This window comes from Acomys minous, assembly GCF_964271855.1.
Source record: "Acomys minous genome assembly, chromosome: 11".
Taxonomy (NCBI): Eukaryota; Metazoa; Chordata; class Mammalia; order Rodentia; family Muridae; genus Acomys; species Acomys minous.
Genome location: NC_140492.1, coordinates 77,509,044 through 77,531,393, shown reverse-complemented (window position 1 = coordinate 77,531,393; position 22,350 = coordinate 77,509,044). Strand labels below are relative to the sequence as shown.

General features: G+C 38.3%; 1 pseudogene across 1 annotated transcript; it reads right to left on the bottom strand.

The window, feature by feature from the left end:
* Nucleotides 1–15,376: 15,376 nt before the first annotated feature.
* LOC311608072 (alpha/beta hydrolase domain-containing protein 17B-like) lies at nucleotides 15,377–16,414 on the bottom strand (annotated as a pseudogene). Its single transcript has one exon. The product of its transcript is annotated as an alpha/beta hydrolase domain-containing protein 17B-like (transcript).
* Nucleotides 16,415–22,350: the final 5,936 nt, after the last annotated feature.

The window sequence follows — 22,350 nt, the reverse complement described above, 5'->3', positions numbered from 1 at the left end:
TCTGAATCACAGCATTAAAGTGAAAGGATCCAAACAGAAATCTACTTCTGCTTACTCACTACAGAGCCTAAGGTGTAGAGCAAAGTCTCCAGGAGTGGAAACCAGGTCACCTGCCTGTTCCAGGGAAGAATTCCCTGATCCCCACAGGCAAGAGCACATGAACTATAAACATTCACCAATTATCCACTCTCAACGACCAGTGAAGGACACCAGAAGCTACCTCCCAACATCAGAGATGCCAAAGGACAAAAGGACGGTGTAAGAACACAAACAAAAAACAAAACAGTTCGGTATCTCCAGATCCCAATGAAAGCAACACTGAGAACCCAAACACAATAAAACAACAACAACAACAACAACAACAAAACAACCTCAAGTCCTTAGTAAGGAAGATAATAATGGAAGAAATGAATACAATCTTTAAACAACTGCAGAAGGATGCAACCAAACAGGTTGAAGACATAAAAGAAACATATAGAGAGGCACTGGAAGAATTTCAGGAAAATGCAAACAAATAGATGAAGGAAATCAATTAAATATTTCAAGATCTGAAGATGAAAACTGAATCTATGATAAATGAACATTTTAAAAAAAAACCATCATCAAGAGGCCTTAGAGATGAAAGCAAACAACAAAGATGTAACCTTCTGGAACAGAATCCAAGAAATGGAGGAACAGATATCAGGACTTGAAGATACAATTGTAAAACTTGAAAGAACCTTCAAAGAAAATACTAAATCTGAAAAGTTCCTGACAAAAAACATCCAAGAAATCAAGGACACTGTGAAAAGATGAAACTTGAGAATAATAGGTATTGAGGAAAGAGAGGATGCCTGACTCCACAGCCCAGAAAATATTTTCAGCAAAATTGTAGAAGAAAATTTCCCCAATCTGAAGAAGGAGATGCATATGAGCATACAAGAGCCTTACAGAACACCAAGCACAATAGACCAGAAACGAAATTCTTCCTGCCACATAATAATAAAAACAAAATATATAGAACAAGGAAAAAATATTAAAAGCAACAAGAGAAAAAGGCCAAGTAACATATGATGATGAACCTATCAGAATTACACCCGATTTTTCAGCAGAGACCATGAAAGCCAGAAGGGCCTGGACAGAGGTCCTGCAAACCCAAAGAGAACACAGATGCCAGGCCAGGCTACTATATCCAGTGAAACTATCAATAACCATTGATGAAGAAAACAAAATATTCCATGACAGAAACAAATTCAAACAGTACGTATCTACAAATCCAGCTACAGAAGTTACTATAAGAAAATCTCCACCCCACATGGTCAAGTTACAACCAAAACTACACAAGAAATAGATAATTACATCATCCCAAAATCACAAACTCTCAACTGTAACAAACATAAAAAATGAAGGGACTTAACAGTCACTGGTCATTAATATCTCTCAATATCAATGGTCTTAATTCCAGAAGAAAAGACAAAGACTAACTGAGTGGATGTATAAACATGACCCAACATTCTTCTTCATTGAAGAAACACATCTCACACACAAGGAAAAATATTACGTCAGAGTAAAAGGCAGGGGAAAATATTCCCAGCAAATGGTCACAAGAAGCAAGCCGGAGTACACATTTTAATATCTAATAAAATAGACTTTCAACCAAAATTAATCAAAAAGGACAAGGAAGGACACTTCATGCTCATCAAGGGTAAAATCAACCAAGATGACATCACAATTTTGAACATCTATGCCCCTAATACAAGGGCACCCACATTTGTAAAAGAAATATTAACAAAGCTTAAATCACTCATGGATCCCCACACATTAATAGTGGGAGGCTTCAACACCCCACTTTCACTGAAGGATAGGTCTTTGAAACAGAAACTAAGCCAAGAAAAAACTTCATTAACCAATGTCATGAATCAAATGGATCTAACAGATATCTACAGAACTTTTCACCCAAATGCAAAGGGTTATACCTTCTTCTCAGCACTCCATGGAACCTTCTCCAAAATTGATCATATAGTAGGTCACAAAGCAAGCCTCAACAGACATGAGAGGGTTGAAATAATACCTTGTATCTTTTCAGATCACTGTGGTCTAAGGCTGGACTTCAATCAAAACAAAAATAAGAAAAAGCCTACACACACATGGAAACTAAACAATTCTCTACTTAATGACACCTGGGTCAGGGAAGAAATAAAGGACCTCCTGAAATTCAAGGTAAATGAAAAAACAACATACCCAAATTTATGGGGCACATTGAATGCTAAGAGGAAAATTTATAGCACTAAGTGCCTTTATAAAGAATTGGAAACATACCATATAAGCAACTTAACAGCACATCTGGAATCCCTAGGAAAAAAGGAGCAGAAACATTCAAGAGGAGTAGTCACCTGGAAATAATCAAACTCAGGGATGAAATAAATAAATTAGAAACAAAGAGAACAATTCACACAATCAACAAAACCAGGAGCTGGTTCTTTGAGAAATCAACAAGGTAGACAAACCATTAGCCAAACTAACTAAAAGGCAGAGAGACACTGTCCAAATTAACAAAATCAGAAATGATAAGAGAGACATAATAACAGACACTGAAGAAATACACAGAATCATAAGATCTTATTTCAAAGGCATATATGCCACAAAATTTGACAAATCTAAGGGAAATGGACAATTTTCTTGATCAATTCCACTTGCCAAAATTGAATCAAGATCAGATAAACTAATTAAACAGTCCTATTTCTCCTACAGAAATAGAAGCAGTCATTATAGTCTCCTAACCAAAAACACCAAAACAAAACAAAACAAAACCCAGGGCCAGATAGTTTCAGCACAGAATTCTACCAGACCTTAAAAGAGGAGCTAATACCAATACTCTTCAAGCAACTCCAAAAATATAGAAATGGATGGAACATTACTGAATTCATTTCATGAGGCCACAGTCACCATGATACCTAAACCTCACAAATACCCAACAAAGAAAGTGATTTTCATAACAATTTCTCTTAGGAACATTCACACATAAATACTCAATAAAATACTCACAAACTGAATACAAGAACATATCAAAGATATCATACACCATTCCAGGCATGCAGGGATGGTTTAACATATGGAAATTCATAAATGTAATCCATCATATAAACAAACTGAAAGAAAAAACTGACATTATCATCTCCTTTGGTGCAGAAAAAGCATTTGACAAAATCCAACACCCATTCATGTTTAAAGTTTTGGAGAGATCAGGGATCCAAACCACATACATAAACATAATAAAGGCTATATATAACAAACCAATAATAGCCAGCACCAAATTAAATGGAGATATGCTTAAGGAAATTCCTCTAAAATCAGGGACCAGACAAGGCCGCCCACTTTCTCCATATCTCTTCAACATAGATCTTGATATTCTAGCCAAAGCAATAATGACAAGGAAAGGAGATCAAAGGGATCCAAATGAGAAAGGAAGAAATCAAGTTATCCCTATTAGCAGGTAATAAGATAGTGTACAGAAATGACCCCCCAAAATTCCACCAGAGAACTCCTACAACTGATAAACACCTTCAGCAAAGTGGCTGGATACAAAATTAACTAAAAAAAGTAAGTAGCTTTCTTATATACAAATGACAACCAATGCATCCTCAGACATATGGTCACTTGACTTTTGACAAAGAAGCCAAATATATTCAATGGAAAAATGGTAACATCTTCAACAAATGGTGCTGGTCTAACTAGATGTCTACATGTGGAAAAATGCATGTAGATCCATATTTATCACCATGCTCAAAACTCAAGTCCAAGTGAATTAAAGACCTCAACATGAAACCAGAGGCACTAAATTTGTTAGAAGAAAAAGGGAGGAAGAGGCTGGAACACATAGGCACAAGAGACAGCTTCCTGAATAGTACACCAACAGTCCAGGCCTTAAGGTCAACAATTAATAAATGGGAACTCATGAGATTGAGAAGCTTTGTAAGGCAGAAGACACTGTCAACAGAACAAAGCTATACCCTACAGACTGGGAAAATCTCTTCACCAACCCTACATCTGACAAAGGTCTAATATCCAAAATATGTAAAGAGCTCAAGAAATTAAACACCACCAAACCCAATAGCCCAATTGAGAAATGGGGCTCAGAACCAAACAGAATTCTCAACAGAGGAATATTGAATGGCTGAGAAACACATAAAGACATGCTCAATGTCCTTAGTCATCAGAGAAATGCAAATCAAAACAACTCTGAGATTCCATCTTACACCCATCAGAATGGCTAAGATAAAAAAAAAAATCAAGTGATAGCACGTGCTGACAAGGATGTAGAGAAAGGGGAGCACTCCTTCATTGCTGGTGGGAGTGCAAACTTGTACAACCACTTTGGAAATCAATCTGGTGAATTCTCAGAAAACTTGGAATAGGACTACCTCAAGACCCAGCTATTCCATTCCTTGGAATATACCCAGAAAATGCTCCACCACACAACAAGGACATATGCTCAAACATTTTCATAGTAGGCTTATTCATAATAGCCAGAACCTGGAAATAACCTAAATGTCCCTTAGTTGAAGAATGGATAAAGAAACTATGGAATACTGCTCAGCTATTAAAAACAAGAAAATCACAAAATTTGCAGACAAATAGATGGAACTAGGAATGATCACAGTGAATGAATTAACCCAGACACAGAAAAACTCACATGGTATATATTCATTTTTTATTAGGCACTAGCCCAAAAGGGATGTACTATGAAAGTCTTCAATTATCAGGAGATAGGAATAGATGTGAGGACTTCCTATTTGGACTCTAGGTGAGAGAAGTAAGGGAGAATAGGAAAATAGAAGGATCCAGAGGGTCCTAGAAACCAACAAAAAGAACATCATTACAGATGCATCTGGACCCAGGCAGGTCTGCTCAAACTACTGTACCAACCAAGGACAACAGGCAGTAAACATGAAATCCCTAGTCAGATCTAGCAAATGGACAGGACATTCTCCACAGTTGTGTGGAGAGCAGGAACTGACTCTGACACAAAGTCTGATTCCCATATTTGACCACTTCCACTTGGTGAGGAGTCCTGGTGTCACCCCAAGAAAGGATAAGCAGGCTACTAAGGTGAGACTCCATAGGCTGTAGCAATATTGTGATGGAGGAGGTCCCCTTCATTCATAGACCTAGGTGAGGGGAACAGGGGAAAGAGTGATGAAGGGAGGAATGAGTGGATACAAGTGAGGGGGAAACAATTGAGTTGTAGTCTAAATAAATTAATTAAATAATAAGAAATAAAATTTTAAAAAGGGAAAAAACCTTTTGACTTTACTTCATCATAAAACTAAATAAAGAACTGGGGTTTGTGTACTGTGGCATGCCTGCCTGACAGCAGCTGCTGCAATCACTGTCTGTCAGTTCGTATCAAACTTCTGACTTGTGAGTTGATTTTGTCCCACTCCCTTTCATCCCTGCTTTAAGGACCCACACAACATCTGGATGTGCTAGGGCTGGTCCCTGCAATCCTGGTCATTTGCCCTCACATGAACCTCAAGGACATATCTCACCATATCACAAGAATATTCCTGTTGATTCATTGAGTAAATATTCTGAATTCAATGCCAGGATGACCTTAAAATATGTAGGAATTGTGCTTTTTTACTGTTCACCCTCCTGTACCTTGCTGCTTTCTATGTCAGGGCTTTTCATTACACTTGCTGATGACTATTACCATGTTCTGAATTATTTATTCAGCAAACTGCTCCAGATTTAAGGACATTTTGGTAGTTTGAAACTAGTGTTGATGCTCAGTTCTCACCTCAAAGTCAGGATTACAGCTTTTTAATAATATTAATAATAATAATAGTAATGACAATAATAGTCATAGTAGTAATAATAATAACAACAGGTTCTATAATAAAATAATTTTGCATAATCTCAAGAATCTTTTTAACAAAATGTGTTTTTTGATCCAAGAACAAAGTGTGGGAAATTTTCACTGAGAGTTGGGAGAACTCTGAAAATCTGTACAAATGGGCCTCATGAGAGATTACTAACCCCCTGCTTATGGTACACTGCCTCTAGGTAAAATTCTCTCTGTAGATGTGTAACTTAACCCTAATTATAATGAGTCTTCAAATAAAACTCCAGCACTGGGCATTTTAATAAAGCGGTACATATTTATTCTCGAGTTTTTAAATGTCTTAAGTGATAAAAAAAAAAAAGTAGAAGATTGCTCTGGAATAAAGGACACATGAAAAATACACTTAAAGTTAACATGTGATATGTGTGATAGAAGATGAGCTGCAGAGTGGAGGCCTTTCTAGGACAAAGTGTAGTAATACCAGACACATGTTTCAAGAAAGCAATATGTGTATGTTAGAGTAAATATTTAAAACATGCACATGGTACAGACATGATGATATAGGTGCCTGTAAAACCTGAGCACTAAAGGCTAAACTACATGGGAAGATGGTGTTACCAAAAACAAAAGATAATAACAGCAACAACAACAATAATAATAATCAACAGTATAACTTATTCATTTAGTGTGTTATTAAATTTTGGTAGAAAATATTTACTTTTACAGAAATTTATTGATGAATATTTAATAACCTAATGAAACACTGAATCTGCTCTAAAATGAACACCTGAAACCTCCAAAGCCAAGGGCATGGACACTGCAAGTAAAGGGGATGTACAGACACTCTGCTGATGACTTCAGTCTGAACTCAATAATAATATCACCCCATATAAATGCATTTGAAATTGCTTCCAAATGATTTACACCTTCAGATTTTTAAATAGTTCCATGTATGTCCGCATACAGTTAAGATACAACATATGCCTTAGGTAACTTTTCCAAGATCTCACAACTACAAATTCTAAGGGTATATCAAAGTAACTACTGACAAGGAGACCATCAAGGTTGGTGGATCTGGACCCAGGGCCACCTGAACAAACTGCCAACAGAGAACAATGGATGCAGCAAACCTGGACCCCTTTCAGATCTAGCCAATGGACAGCTCATTCTCTATGGTTGTGGGGAGAGTAGCAGACGGCTTTGACATGAGGTCTGGTGTCTCTGATTTGATCATGTCCCCTTGGTGGTGAGGCCCAGTCGTGCACAGAGCAAGAAAAAGCAGACCTGATAAGCTGTGGTCATATGTTGGGGAAGGAGGTCCCCTTCTTTCCTGGGTCTAAGAGAAGGGAATGGGGCAAAAGAGGGAGTGAGAGTAGGAACGGGAAGACACATGTGAGGGGATAACAATTAGGATACATGTCGATGCTGCCCCCATCCAGCAGGAAAGACACCAACACCGGGAACTCTTCTTGCAGCAGTTTTATTCAGGATCCTGGAGTGACCCCAGGAAGAGCTCCCACAGAACCTTTATAGTGTGCCTGTCCTATCAGAAACTGCCACGTCGTCACTCCTGGTTGGTGCATTCGGATCACGCCACCTCACGCTGTGCCTTGTTCAGATCACACCACCTCATGCTATGCCTTGTTCAAATCACGCCACCTCACGCCATGCCTTCAGGCATGCACATAAGGGGCTTGCTCACTGCGCATGCGCATACGGTTTACTCATTGCACATGCGCAAAAGGGGGCGCATTGCACCAGGGAAGCAGCAGGGGGTGAGATGTCAATTTAACCAATCATAAAAAACTACAAGTATGTAGGTTTATGTACACATAAACAAATGAGAAGGATATGTTCTTACTGTAACTAGAGCTAAATATCTTTCATGTGGCAAATTCAACATAATGGCAGCAACAAAATAAGACAGTGGATGTAATCTTCTCCACTAAATACATTAGCTACCAAGAAACTTGTTTCGATTTTATATTGTGGAACAAAATAAATATTTATTTTAAAACAAAAAATTAAAAAAAATAGAAGTAACGTTTCTTTAGTAACTTGGAACTTGGCAGGAAACAAATGGCAAAGCAATATTTGATTCAGGAAATGAAATAATCCATGTGTTATAGAGCTGTTTTCCATTCCTCTTGCACCAATTTATCAGGCTACTGATTACTGTTTGAAACACTCAAGGTCCACAGGGGTTTAAATGTCAAGAACATGCCTTCTGAGGGAATTGAAAAGAGTGTAAACTCATTTTCTTGGCATAATTAGTTATATTTTAATATGTTCAGTCCCATGGAAGAACTTGCTTTCATGAGGGTCACACGAAAACCTTAGAAGTGGTCTAGAGAGATGGCTCAGAGGTTAAGAGCACTGTTTGCTCTTCCAAAGGTCCCGAGTTCAATTCCCAGCAACCGCATGTTGGCTCACAACCATCTAATGAGAACTGGTGCCCTCTTCTGGTGTACATAATAAATAAATTAATTAAAAAAAGAAAAGAAAAAGAAAAAAAGAAAAAGAAAACCTTAGAGGCTACACTACTCACAATCAGAAAAGGTATTTCTCCAAAAGAGCCAGCCAGAAGATCTACGTAGCAGATACATGTGCAACAACTTTAGAAGATGCTTAAGTATGAACACTCAACAGGGCCACATTTCCAGAAAGTACTTACAACCCCACAGAAAACATTAAGTATTTGAACTGCACACAACTATCCCTGAAATGCTTGGGAGGTAAGACTGGGTTTTTCAATGTGGAGATCAGCAGTATTGTCATTATAAAGCACCTGAAAGCTCCTCTTCACAGAAACCATGGAAGTCCCTGACCGTGGGAATTATCTATAGACACCCATGTCTCCTGAGTTTTTAAAGAAAACAGAAGAAATGTGTAAACAAAAAAAGATCCTCTCCTATTTTATTTCTTTCTTAAGAAGTGAAGTGTATTTTCTTGGCATTGTTGCCCTCAGCGCTGATACCTGGGTAGGAATTTAGAGGGTATTAAATAGATTATTTATGTATCATGTATTTATCTACAAATGAATAAATAGCAGGTTGTAAGAAGGATTTTTAATAAATACAGGAAATGAGTGGGTTGAGTGGCTTACTCTTATTTGTTGTGTGTCAGTGCTACATCATGTCGCAGTGACCACCCAGAGCTGTCTAATGTATTCACTTTGCTCAGCTGGAGGTAGGGCTCCTGAGACCTTAGCTAGTGGCTGATCTGACTAAGGCTCTGCTTTCCTACCTTAGCAAAGGCATAAAGACTGCAACAATCTGTGCTTCTCTAGATGAAATGAGATCAGTGGGTAATCCAGTCTTAGCAGAACATCTTAGAAATAAACATTGGAACAATGAGATGAGATCAGTGTGTGAGCCAATGCAAAGAGTATTAGATTTATGCTTCCTGATCTCAGTGCAGAGCCTGCTTGATCTTAGCCAAACTAAATTTGTCCTGACTGGCCAATTCAAGAGCTTGCAGACTTCTACATGCACTATGCTAGGGCTCTATGGTCATCTCTTCATTAAGAGTATTCTCAAAACTTGTTTACCTTCATTTCCAGATCCTGTTTCCATGCCATAACGATGTTGTGTGACAGCTGGCCCTAGTGCATACTTTCTGTAAACAACAATCTCAGCTCTGACCTCCACATTCATGTCACAGAGAAAACATGTTTAGATGTGATAATAGGTTTCATACTGTACATTACTTTTTAAGTTTTCTTTCTAAAGAGTTTTAAAAATAAAAATATATTGAAGTTAAAACTATTCTATTTAAACCTAATGAACAGTGGAGTAGACACTATCAGTACTGTTATTTTTAAGAAAAGTAACTTCAGATCATTATGACGGGCAGATGTGGGCCCAGGGGTCCTGCTCAAACTATGGCACCAGCAATATGTGCAGTAAATTTTGAACCCCTACCCAGATCTACCCAATGGACAGGACATTCTTCACAGTTGAGTGGAGAGTGGGGGCTAACTTTCACATGAACTCTGGTGCCCCATATTTGACCACATCCCCTTGATAGGGAGGTCTGGTGGCAGTCAGAGGAAGGATAGCAGGCTACCAAGAAGAGACTTGATACCCTATAAGCATATACAAGGGGAAGAGGTCCCCCTCAGTCACAGTCATAGGGGAGGGGAGTAAGGGGAAAATGGGAGGGAGGGAGGAATGGGAGGATACAAGGGATGGGCTAACAATTGAGATGTAGTATGAATAAATTAATAAACTATAAAAAAATAAAAGTAACCAGTGCTGGAGAGATGACTCAGTGGTCATCTCTGAGATGACTTAGAGATAGTGAGCTTCTCACTGAGAGGATTGGCGTTCAGATCCAGTACCCAAATTAGAGGCTCACAAGTTAGAGGCTCACAGATATGTAGAACTCCAGCTCCAGAGTCTAATATCACCTTCTGTCCTATGCACGCATGTGTACAAACACATAATTAAAAAAATAAAAACAAAGATATATATTTAAAACAAAAGCAATGTCAACTGCTGATACATTGATGTATTTGTGACATTGTAGTAAATGGCAATAAAACTCCTATCACGTGGACATTATTCAAAGGTAAATTATATAAAAATAACAATAACATAATTTTTATAGAAAATCAGATTTCACATGTAGAAATGTCACGACCACTCCAGTAGAGTCTGTGTGATGAATACTATACAGGCCTGAGGCTACAACCCCTGAAAAAGGGAGAGTCTCCTGCGCTGGGGCTGATGTTTCTGCCAGGAGAATAACTGCAGTTCTTTTCTCTCATTGTGCTGGAATCTATTCTTTCTTCTTAACTCTACTTCGCTTACAAACCAGGACTTCTCAGGCATAACTACTGTTGCTAGGAGACAACTCTGACTTGGGACTGCAGCCTGGGACTGTCCAGGTCCAGAGCAGTTCTGCTTCTCTTCCACTTATTAAAAAAAAACATGACTAGAAATTAATCTTTAGTTAATAAGTTATATTATGGCTTACAAAGAAATATAGTATTTCAAAAATTTCCAGATAATGGTGCTCATATATCAGAAAGGAGAACTAAAGGAAAAAAACGGTTTTGGCACACAGGTGCTGGCCATAAGTTTCATTAGGGAGAGAACATTGACCCTGGACAAAGGGAGCACATGCATATTGATACCAATCCAGTAACTTAGAAATGATGACGTCCTTGCTGTGTGTTCTGTACCCCGTATTGTTTCATTCAAAGTTGTAATTCAAAATATGCCAACATAATAACTGCATTCTGTACCTATACTGTGTATGCTTGATCGCTCACTGACTTCCTTGAATCTGTTCTGTGGGAAAATGTAACCACAAGGCCCCCTGCTTTTGAAATGTATGTTTAAAAAACTTAGACTGCTTAGCTGCAAAATACACTCAGATGCAAACTCAATCTTGAGTCGCTCTGTTTATCACCCACCTATCTCTATCTCTGTTCACTGATGCTTCAAGAACTCCCATTCCCAAGGACCTATCCCCAACTGAGCCAGGCTGTGGCCTTGAAAGTGATTAACTCTGGTCTCATGAGATGGCTCTGAGGGTAAAAATTCTTGCTACAAAAGCCTAATAACTAGAGTATAATCCTCAGGATCCACATGGTGGAGTAATAGAATAGAATCTCGACTCCTTCTTCTGGCAGACACACACACACACACACACACACACACACACACACACACACACACACACGGAGAGGGAGAGAGAGAGAGAGAGAGAGAGAGAGAGAGAGAGAGAGAGAGAGGGAGAGATTAATAAGTATAATAAAATAAAGTTTAAAAATAACTTATCCTTGTCACAAATGTATTTTCTCAGTTACTAATGTCTCAAGGCCAATAAAAGTTCTTTGATTTTTATGAAGAAAATAAACCAAAACCTAACACTGGCTTTTGGACAAGATGTGGGACAAAAGATACAAGAAATGTACTAGTGCAATATGTGGCAAGACTGAAGCTTGAAAGCCAGGATGTAAAAGAAACTATATCACATGGAGAAGATTCTGCCCAACAGAGGGAATCAATGAAGGCAACATCTTACTGGCTTAAGAATAGGAAAAAATACTTTAAATCTATCTCACAAAAAAGTATCTAAGACTGAGATTATAAAAAGGTAATTGAAAATTAATAACGATGTAATAAAATAAAAATTATTATAAATTAATATATTTATGAGCCTTATTCAAAAGAGGATATACCAGGCTGCCTCTGACATGAACTTTATTGCCCCAATTTGATCACTTCCCCTTAGTGGGGAACCCCTGTGGGCACACAGAAGGGGATACGGGATAATTAAATGAGACCTGATAGGATGTGGTCATGGGGAGGAGGACCCCTTTGTCAGAGGTCTAGGGGAGGGGAATAGGGCAGAAGAGTGAGGGAGGGTGGGAATGGGAAGGGGATAACAATTGGGAAGTAATCTGAATAAATTCAATTTTAAAAAAGAAATTCTCATGGCTTTATATATATATGGCTTGATGCTTTTCTTGTGCAGTTCTTTATATCTAGAATTTTTTCACTATAACATGGATTGAGTGGAAATGTTTTCCTGATTTTTCCTGCTTGATGCTTCCAAGTGAAACTCACAACTCAAGGAAGAGATAGAGAAAGACAGCAATGCAGATAATGCAGAAAGCAGATCTCCTTGCATAGAGACAACTTAACCAACCAGCTGAAGAGGAATAGATAGTTCATCAGACTGTCAGTCCTGAAAACCTTGATGCTAAAATGGACTGTTGCTGAAGGACAGATGATCAGATCTGCAATTACAGAGGATCATTGCATCAGTGGCTGAGTGGATCTTCATAAAGACATTCAGACTGTTAAGATTGTGGGACTTATAATTGTTTCTATTATAAAACTTAAACTCTGTACAATTTTTAGCTTAAACAGAAATGGGAAAGTTGTAGAGGAATGTTAATTCATAACATGGGTGTTCTGGCCAGAGACAACATCCAAATACCTTCTAGGTCTAGGTGATCTGGCTGGGAAGAGACACATCCAAAAATCTTATAGGTCTGTGTGACCCATCTGGAATATCTATTCTTTATTATCCAATATACTATTATCCAATATATTAAGTTGTTTTTGTTTTAGTTTGGTTTAGTTTTTGGATTTTTGCTGTTGTTTTTATTTGAAGTATGTCTAGATTGGGATATCTGTATGTTTAGTTTTCTAGAGTTTTTCTAATATCCATCATAGTGTCTAGACATAATTATAAGTCTGGGAATGGTGACATAAACCTTTAATCTCAACACTTAAGAGGTAGAGGGAGGAGGCCAAGAAGTTCAACCCTATTGTTGGCTATGAGAGATGCTGTGTTAAAGGTAAAACAATGCAAAGCAAAGCAAAGAAGAAAAGAAAAATAAAAAAGGAAAGAAAAGCTTAATAAATGAACTAACTCAGTGGATACAGTAATTAAGAATGCTAATTTGATTTCCTGTCCTCTTAGGTTTTGAATATTATACAAGACTTGCTGAAATCCTACAAAGTCATATTCTGTCTTTCCATAAGTGTTGGGCTCACATTTTCTGTGTGATCAGATGACCCATACTAAATATATCAGTGGGGTCATGTGGGTTGAAGACTGTGTAGCCAGGCTGACTCTGGAAAACACTTGGATTCAGTTGTCCTACCTCAATTACTCCTTTGAAGGAGACACAAAGCTGAGGATTCTGTAAGTTTCTAACTTCTGCGGTCTTGAAAGGAACAGTGCAGACCTTGGGAAGACCATGTCTTGGAGGAGTTTGTAAGAATATGCTTCACACAAGAGAAAGCCAGAAGTTACTTACTAAGCAACAGCTTTCCTGGACATGTGTTCTCGTCAGAATCAAGGATTTGTTAAGCATTTGAAGTCATGACTTTACAAAATGGCCTCTGGCTGTGTGGCTCTTTCTCATTTGTTCTGCTAACCAACCTTTCCTGTTACCCACTTACCAGGTTATGGCAGGTTCTGATTGGTGTGCTCAACACATATAGTCCTGTGATGTGGAACCCTGGTATCAACAGTGTTCCTTGTCTCCTAGTACTGGAGCTTGATCTTGTGTTTCTTGCTCTTCCATTTGTCGCTAAGAAGCTCCTGGCATTCCTTGTGTTCCTTGGTGTCTCCACTATCCTGCTCTCTTGCCTTAAGTGAAAATTCTTACTTTAACTTAAAATATGAATCACAATATATAAAGATAATTACTCTGTGAGACAGGAATTTATGGATGCCCACATGTGGCTATTTCCTGTCCTCCTTTCTAGTATGTAGTTCTACCCTCAATTTTTGTTTAATGTGTGAGCTTTATTTATTTCTTTTACTATACTGGTTAATGTAAGACGTATAACATGTTTTCTTGTGCCCTGTATTCGGGACTGAACCCATACTATTCTCAGATAGTAATCCAAAAGAACAGGCCCTACTTGTAAAAAACAGCCAAAGTGGAAAGGGATCAAACAGCCAGTCTGTTCTCGGTCTTGAAAAACAACTAATGTAGTTTCAAGTATTCATATAAGGAAGACTACTACAATTCTAATAATTGGTCAAAATTTGAAACAACGCCGCATACAAAATCATTCTTGAAGCCCTAAATGTCCTTTAAGTAGCTGAATGCAAATGTTAAGTAGTTGTCCTGACAGCACCAACATAAATCCTAACTAGTCAAAATTCAGCACCATGAGGACTTCTCATTTACATGATGATCAGCTGGTAAATTAACAGATGGCATAAAAATTAAGACTTTTTAAAAGGATAATAGTACTATAATCGGAGAACACAATAAAATAACCATTTGAGCCTCTCTCCTTGTTCAACACAGTAAACATCAACTCAACTTGGATGTTTTCATACAGTTTTAATTTTTACAGTTTATTCCGAGCACTCAAATCGCTTTAGATATACAGCTTTTTGAAAGAATATTACGCTGATGTTCAGGACATTCTCCACCGTTAAGTGGAGAAGGAGATCTGACTTTCACACAAACTCTGGTGCCCCATATTTGACCATGTCCCTTGGATGGAGATGCCTGGTGACCCTCAGAGGAAGGATAATAGGTCACCAAGGAGAGACTTGATACCCTATGAACATATACAGGGGGAGGAGGTCCCCCTCAGTCACAGACATAGGGGAGGGGAGTAGGGGGGGAAGCAGGAGGAAGGGAGGAATGGGAGGATACAAGGGATGGGCTAACAACTGAGATGTAATATGAATAAATTAATAAAAAAAGAATATTACATTTGTATACCAGGATATTTAGTACATTGAGATATTTTAAAATATTTATAAGTTTGCTTTTGGTATGCAAAAACATTTGGCAGTACTTTTATAGCATTTGATTTTATAGAATTAAAATTTCATCTTGATGTTTAAAAAAAAAACGCACAGGAAAAATATAAATTGCATAGCCTGACTGCATGATACTGCTATTTCCAGTTCTAGTTCTGGTAATTAAAATCTTCATTGAGTCTGTTAAAAAAATCATTACCTGTACAGCTATGAAGGCAACTTATATGATTTGTAAACAAAACCTTCAGATTTTAGCAAGGAATGCAGTTCAGAAAGAAAAGAAAACCCAGTACGCAAATTTACAGAGTAGTTTACAAATTTACCAGTTCCTGTGACACAAACTGTTTTACCCTCTCAAGGTATTGTCCATAAAGCTCGGCATCGCTGTGTCCGGACCCTCCAACCCACAGAGGCTCCGCAGGTCTTTGGCAACGCTCAAAAGAATGCGAGGCCACGCGAAAAGTCAGTGACTTCATCTTCCGCCGTTATCTTAGAGATTTTTGTCAATATTTGGGAATGCATCAAAACAGTAGGTCTTCTTGGTATCAGGGAAAGCAACTCACATTCCTGAGGTCAACAGAGAATGGAGAATAACAGCAGCACTATCATACCTAGCAGCAAGATCCACAGATGGTACTGTCCCTATGCTCTGGCCATATATAATCACATTTTCAGGATGAATGCCGTATCTTGTCCGAAGAGCCAGACAGGCAACTTCAACATCTGTGTACAAGTTCTTCTCTGTTGGCTTTCCAGAACTAGCAACATTTCCAGAGTAATAATATGAGAATATGTTACAATTAACCCAGGACCCTATGGAAAAGCTGCTCATCTGACCCAGATCAACAGCATTTCCATGTGAGAACGATGAGGTATATTTAGCACTAGGTGAACAACGCACAAACACACAAACAATTCTGTTGCCTTTACTGGTTCTGGTCAGGAAACACTCAATAGCATCTTTTTCTTTATATAAGAGTATTGCCAGTCCGCTCTCTCTGACAGGTGTGAAGTCCAGCAGCTCCCACTTTCATCACTCAGTGCGTAAGTTGAATCAGGTGGCAAAAATGCTAGTTTTGAAGCATTTTTCCCTGAGCAAGGCGGACAGCAGAAGAGGCAGCATAGCTCACTAAACTCATCTTCTGCCGCTGGGCAGCCTTGGCCACTGACGCGCTGTCCTCCGCTGGAGGCCGCTCGCTGACTCCGTGCGCGCTGCTGGGCCCGGCCCTGAAAAGAACAGAACGAGCTCAGCAGTGCCTGGTGTGCTTTGTGTGGCCCCTCCACCCGCGTTCGCGTTCTGCTCTCCGGCCTGAGGTCCCGTGCGGCCATGATGGCCATCCACACCGCAGGGCCAGCTCTGGCTTCTCTGTAACTCGCCTTTCTTGGAGCCTCTCTAGCCCACCAAGCGACGGGCGCGCTTACCCTCAATTTTTAAACTTAAGCTATTTTCGTTTTTTATTACTATCATCATCATCATCATCATCATCATCAATTATTATTGTTGTTGTTATTATTATTATTTCTTATTATTATTAATTGTGTGTGTGTGTGTGTGTGTGTGTGCCATATGGTGTCATGGCCTCAAACATATTATGGGGCATATGAGGAGGTTAGAGACAGGTATCAGTTCTCTTCTTCAATGTGGAATTCAGCTCATCTCACCCAGCTTGTAAGAGAAGGGGTTTTACACACTGAGACATCTTGCTTGCACTGATCTCCGTTTCGACAGATCATTTTAGGTAGGTTGACTCCATTGGGATTCCTAATTCAGTCCAATTTTTCTTCTGTTCTAAACATGACACGCAAGTACATTATTAGTGTCAATAAGTTACATTTGAGAAGGTGAGTAAGCAGGTTTCAGGGAAGCAAAACTAACCACGTGTTAGATTTTAAAGGTTTTTCTCTCCAACCTGTCTGCTCAGAACTAGGACTTTGCAGTTGCAAATGTGTGTAGTAGTGTTCATATTCTCCATCCCATAAAAATGTTCCTTAAGTTCTTCGGTCTTGTTTTATTTTCCTTCAGAGGATGTGGGGATAGGCAGTACTGCCGCATCTGATGTCGGCAGTGAGTCTGATTCTCAGCACTCTTCATTATCTCATGGAAACCGACGTCATGTCGATATTCTGAGTTATGAGAAAATTTTAGTAAAATCTACAGAAAGCTGATCTCTTGACTAAAAAAATATTTTGAATGTAAAGATATCATTTCATTCCTTATATAAAGACAATTATGCCTCTGATATGGACTTAGAGGAACTCTACGCATTTACTGTTCTTATGCAGTAGACACAAGGCCATGAAGTCCGATGCTGTGGCTTAAGTATTATATGTGAGTACACATTAAGTCTCTCACAAGGTAAGGAACTGAATATATAGTACATGTGTATAAGACAGAGCAATTATCACTGAACAGACAACACATTCCTGAAGGTGCTGTGCAGTGAGGGCAGGGGAACATATGCCAGGAGGGGTTGAGGCAGAAGGAGGGGTCTGTACTTTGCTGCTACGTGGCAATGGCGTCACTGTGTTAGTCTCAGAATGATATTTGTTTCCCTCCTTGGAGTTGACACTGGAGGCTGTCACCTGCTTCGGGGAGTTTCTTCATAGATTTTGGGCAGTCATGTCTATGACTAACCTGAGCTTTATTTTTGTGTTCATGCCTGTCACAAAGTTCTTGCTTGTGTCTTGGGCTGGTGTCATTGCCTAAGGAAATTGTGAGGTCATATAAGATGATACAATAACATATAGGATAGACTAAATAAATAACAGAATTAATCAATTCAGAATAAAGAATGAGTGTACAATCCTGTGTGGGAACAGCATCATTCTAAAGAACTGTTAGTGTCTCACGTGGAGCTTTTCCTCCTAATTTCAGCTGCTTCTGCAGAAAGGTCATCTGATAAATCCACTGAAGTTGAAGCTAAGGAAGAAATTTCATCTGAAGAGAATTCTGATAAAGACCGAGATTATGAGTTCTCCGGAGGATCATTTATTGTTCAAGGTTGCTTTAGCTATTCTGGGTTTTTTGTTTTTCCATACGAAGTTGAGAATTGATCTTTCAATGTATTTTTAAGAATTGTGTAGGTATTTTGATAGTGATTTCATTGAATCTGTAAATTGCTTTTGGTAAGATGGCCATTTTTATTATGTTAATTCTCCTGATCCATGAGCAAGGGAGATCTTTCCATCTTCTGATGTCATCTTTAATCTCTTTCTTCAAAGATTTTCTCCACAGTTAAGTTGAGGGCAGGGAATGACTCTGACATGAACTCGGATTCACCATATTTGAGCACTTCCCCTTGGTGGGGAGGCCTGGTGGCATTCAGAGAAAGCATAGGCAGGCTACCAAGGTGAGACTTGATACCCTGTGATCATATAATGGGGGAGGAGGTCCCTCATGGTCACAGACATAGGGGAGGGGAATAGGGTGAAAGCAGGAGGGAGAAAGGAGAGGATACAAGGGATGGGGTAAAAATTTAGATGTAATCTGAATAAATTAATTAAATAAAATTTAAAAAATGACAGTGAGTTCTCTGAAGCAGTCAACAAAGATAGTGAGACCACAGAGGAGGGTCCTAAGGAGGTCAAGCAAGACAAAGATGATAATGGCATTACCAAAGAAGATGGTAAGGGAAATGATGAAGAGATAAAAAGTGGAAAAGGAGAGAGAGAGAGAGAGAGAGAGAGAGAGAGAGAGAGAGAGAGAGGCAGAAAGACCCTTGTTTTGTTTCTCTATTCTAAATTCATTGTATTGCCTATTTGTAAGTAGAGGAAAGATAAGATGTTGACAAGCCTATGTTATCATTTTTAACTGCACTCTTGGAATATTAGAGACAATGTATATTCTGCAGAAATCATTGAAAGTGTAAAATTTGTCCATGTAGCATGGTAACTGTCTGTGCAAGGCTTTTCTTCTTCTTATATAAAAGTTATATTTTCTTTGGAGACTATTCAAAAAATAGATATAAAAATGGCTGTGTGATGAGGTCTTCCATGAATGACTGTTATGACATAAATCAAGAGATTTCTAGGAGTCTAAAACTTCATTCAAGATGAAGGCATTTTTTTGGTTTTTTGTTTTGTTTTGTTTTGTTTTGTTTTTTCTTTTCCTTATCCCTTCAACTTTAAAATTATACCAATTATTTTATTTTGTATTATAAACGTATGTCAGATGTCATGTTATAAAATCCATATATCTAATGTGATTCAAGTCTCTAGGAAATTAGTCCAGGTACTGAATACTGTAAAATGAAGGAATGGAAGGATTCCAATAAGCATTATTTCTCTAAGACAAAGAGCAGTGATGGAGGATGTTTTTTGCCCTCATAGGATGAGGTGCTGAGGAATCTTCTCCAAGTATTACTTCTCCTCTTTCATATCTGGGCTGTTGTTTGCCATCTTACCTGGTGACTGTACTCGGCAGGTGTTGAGTGAGTGCATGGCCATAACTTCCTTATCAGAGAAGTTGGATCGCTTGTGTACTTAATTGGATAAAAATGAATGCTGATCATACTCCTTTAAACTCTGTAAATTGTCCAGCCTAATGGTTCCATCACAGATTACAAATGCAAATCTTTTAAATGGGAAGTGTGGCCCAGAATACCCATGAGTCCTTTATCTCCCTATCTTTAGTTCCTGAAGGTTAGAGGTCCAGGCTTCTTCCACCACATCTGTGAGTTTTACCTTTAAAGGATGAAAATTCCATGGTTTTTGGTTTTGGCTTTGTTTGCTTAATTTTATTTGTTTGCTTTTTGTTCTGCTGAACATAGTAGTAACTATCAGTCTTCCAGGTTAAAAAAAAATCTCAAAAAACCCTACTTACTTGTTCTCTCTTTTATAGTTTTCAAAGAATTTTTTTTTACAAATTAAGAAAAGATATACCTACCATGAGGACTATACTTCAAGATCTTCATTTGATTTCCTCCAACTATTATTTACCCTGACAACTGTCTCTCCCTCATCTCTAACTTTCATCTTCTATCAAATAAATGATAGTCATGAGCAGCATCCAAAAGGTCTTGTGTTTGACGTATGAGCTGATGATGATTTTTTATGGTTTAGGCAATCGACTGGTGATGCAAACCATGCTCTGATACTTCCTTGAACTCTTTCTCAAAGTTGGACTTTCTATAGTTTTATCTGAAAGATTCTTTTATGTTGTTTAAATAAGACATAAATATTAGGCATATTACTAGAGGCATGAGCTTTTCTATATTAATATACTGTCCAGATACTTCTTTGGTTTAAGTATTCAGTTTCATCTCTTCAAAGTCCTCGGGATTACTGTTTTTACCTGCAGTGATTTAGAGGTGACAGAGATGAAATAAGCTCCTGAATCTGCTACTGGCCTGACACAGGCAATCGGTCTTTGAAGCTCTTAGGTCTGAGCTTATTATCAAGGTAGCCAATGAATTCTGAGCTTTGAACAAACTCATAAAACACTTGTTTCAGATGGGATCATTCCCTGAGTAAATAAGACAAAATGACAAGATTCCTTCACAGTTTTGTTTCAAACAGCTAACAAGTTTAATACATGACAATAAGCATATCTCTCTCTCTCTCTCTCTCTCTCTCTCTCTCTCTCTCTCTCTCTCTGTCTTTCTCTCACTTAATGAGTGAATGCTTTTACATCACCAATTACAGGATTTGTTTCTTTTTTTTAGAAAAGATTCATGAAAATTCCAGATATTAGCATTTTATTCTTGCCCAAGGCATCAAATCCACAGAAGCATCCTATTTCCCTGATAATTTCCCATTTCCTGACTCAAGAATGAATGCTATGTTAACATTTTCTCAAAGGCAGCTCCCAGTCCCTGAAATTTTACTAGTGTGTGGTTTCCATGATTGACTAAAGTCATAAAGTCTCCCAGATTTTCAATTATGACTGTACTCCTGGCAGTCACCATGGCAAGTTTTGGAACAAAATACATAATTAGGATGGATGCTTTATGTGACTATACCTTAGCCCCTTATTTGTTTCACTGACTTGACTAGAATCATATTATTTGTCATTTATATGCAGGTAGTATTCTAGGTGATTACTCAGCTCATTCCATGATATTGACATAGATCCGATAGTCTGGGAAATACAGAATACATAGACACAGAAAAAGCAAAGGTAACAGGTTTATTGTCAACAGATCTCACCTGGATGGGAAGGGCAATAGAGCAGATTTCTTAGTTCCCCCTTTCTCCTATTGGACCTGTTTTGTTACCTGTCCCCATTCCTTCTCAACTTTCTCTTCACAATATCTTCTGGGAATAAGAAGCCAACATCTTAGAGAGCCTGCCTTCACTTTCCTTGTCTACCATGTTCCTTTAACTTCCAACTAATTGAGTCTCTGGACCTGTTTCCCAAAGCCCTATGTCTGAAACCTTGAAGACTCTGTATCTACTTTTGTCTTTCTGATCTGAATGTATCGATTAGTCAGGTTTCTTAGATTCATTCAGTTGGTCAATGCTCCCTTAGGAGACATTTGTTTGTTAGAACTGTGATTGTTGAGGCTGGAGAGACGGCACTTGCTGCTCTTGAAGAGAACCTGGGTTTGGTTTCCATGATTCCTACAGTGGTCCACGAACATCTGTAAATCCAGTTCCAGCATCATTTTCTGGCCTCTGCAGACACATCTTATACATCTAGGATGCACATATATTTCCAGATGAACACTCATACATATAAAATAAAAATACTCCTTTAGAGAAGAGTATGTCGTATACTCTACTGGATTACAGATTAGGTGAAATTGAAGTTATATGGATTTTCTCCTGATTAAAGAAACAGAAAGAACACAAGTATACCAGCAAAGAAAAGGCCAGGACCAAGTGACCTTGCTGCTGAATTTCACCAAATCTTTAGAGAACTGGTGGTAATGCTACTTATTCTAAAGTTTAAAGGGAGACAGTCTCTCAAAATTCATTCTGGAATGCCAGAATAGGTTACGCCTGTTCCCCAAACCAGATAATGACATGACAGCAACAATGAAAAAGGAAACAATAGTTCTTACTGAATATCAATACAAAACTACATAGCAAAAGAAAGTACATCAATCAGGTCATTCATGATGATACAATTGGCTTTATCCCAGGGATACAAGTTATACCCAGAATAGTTCAACCTATACAAAATCAATTAACACTATGAGCAGAATAAAAGGTAAAAGCATTTTGGTCAATTCAGTATATGATGAAAAATAATTTAATAAAATTTAGTATTCCCGGGGGATGGAGAGATAGCTCAGAGGTTAAGAGCAGTGGGTGCTCTTCCA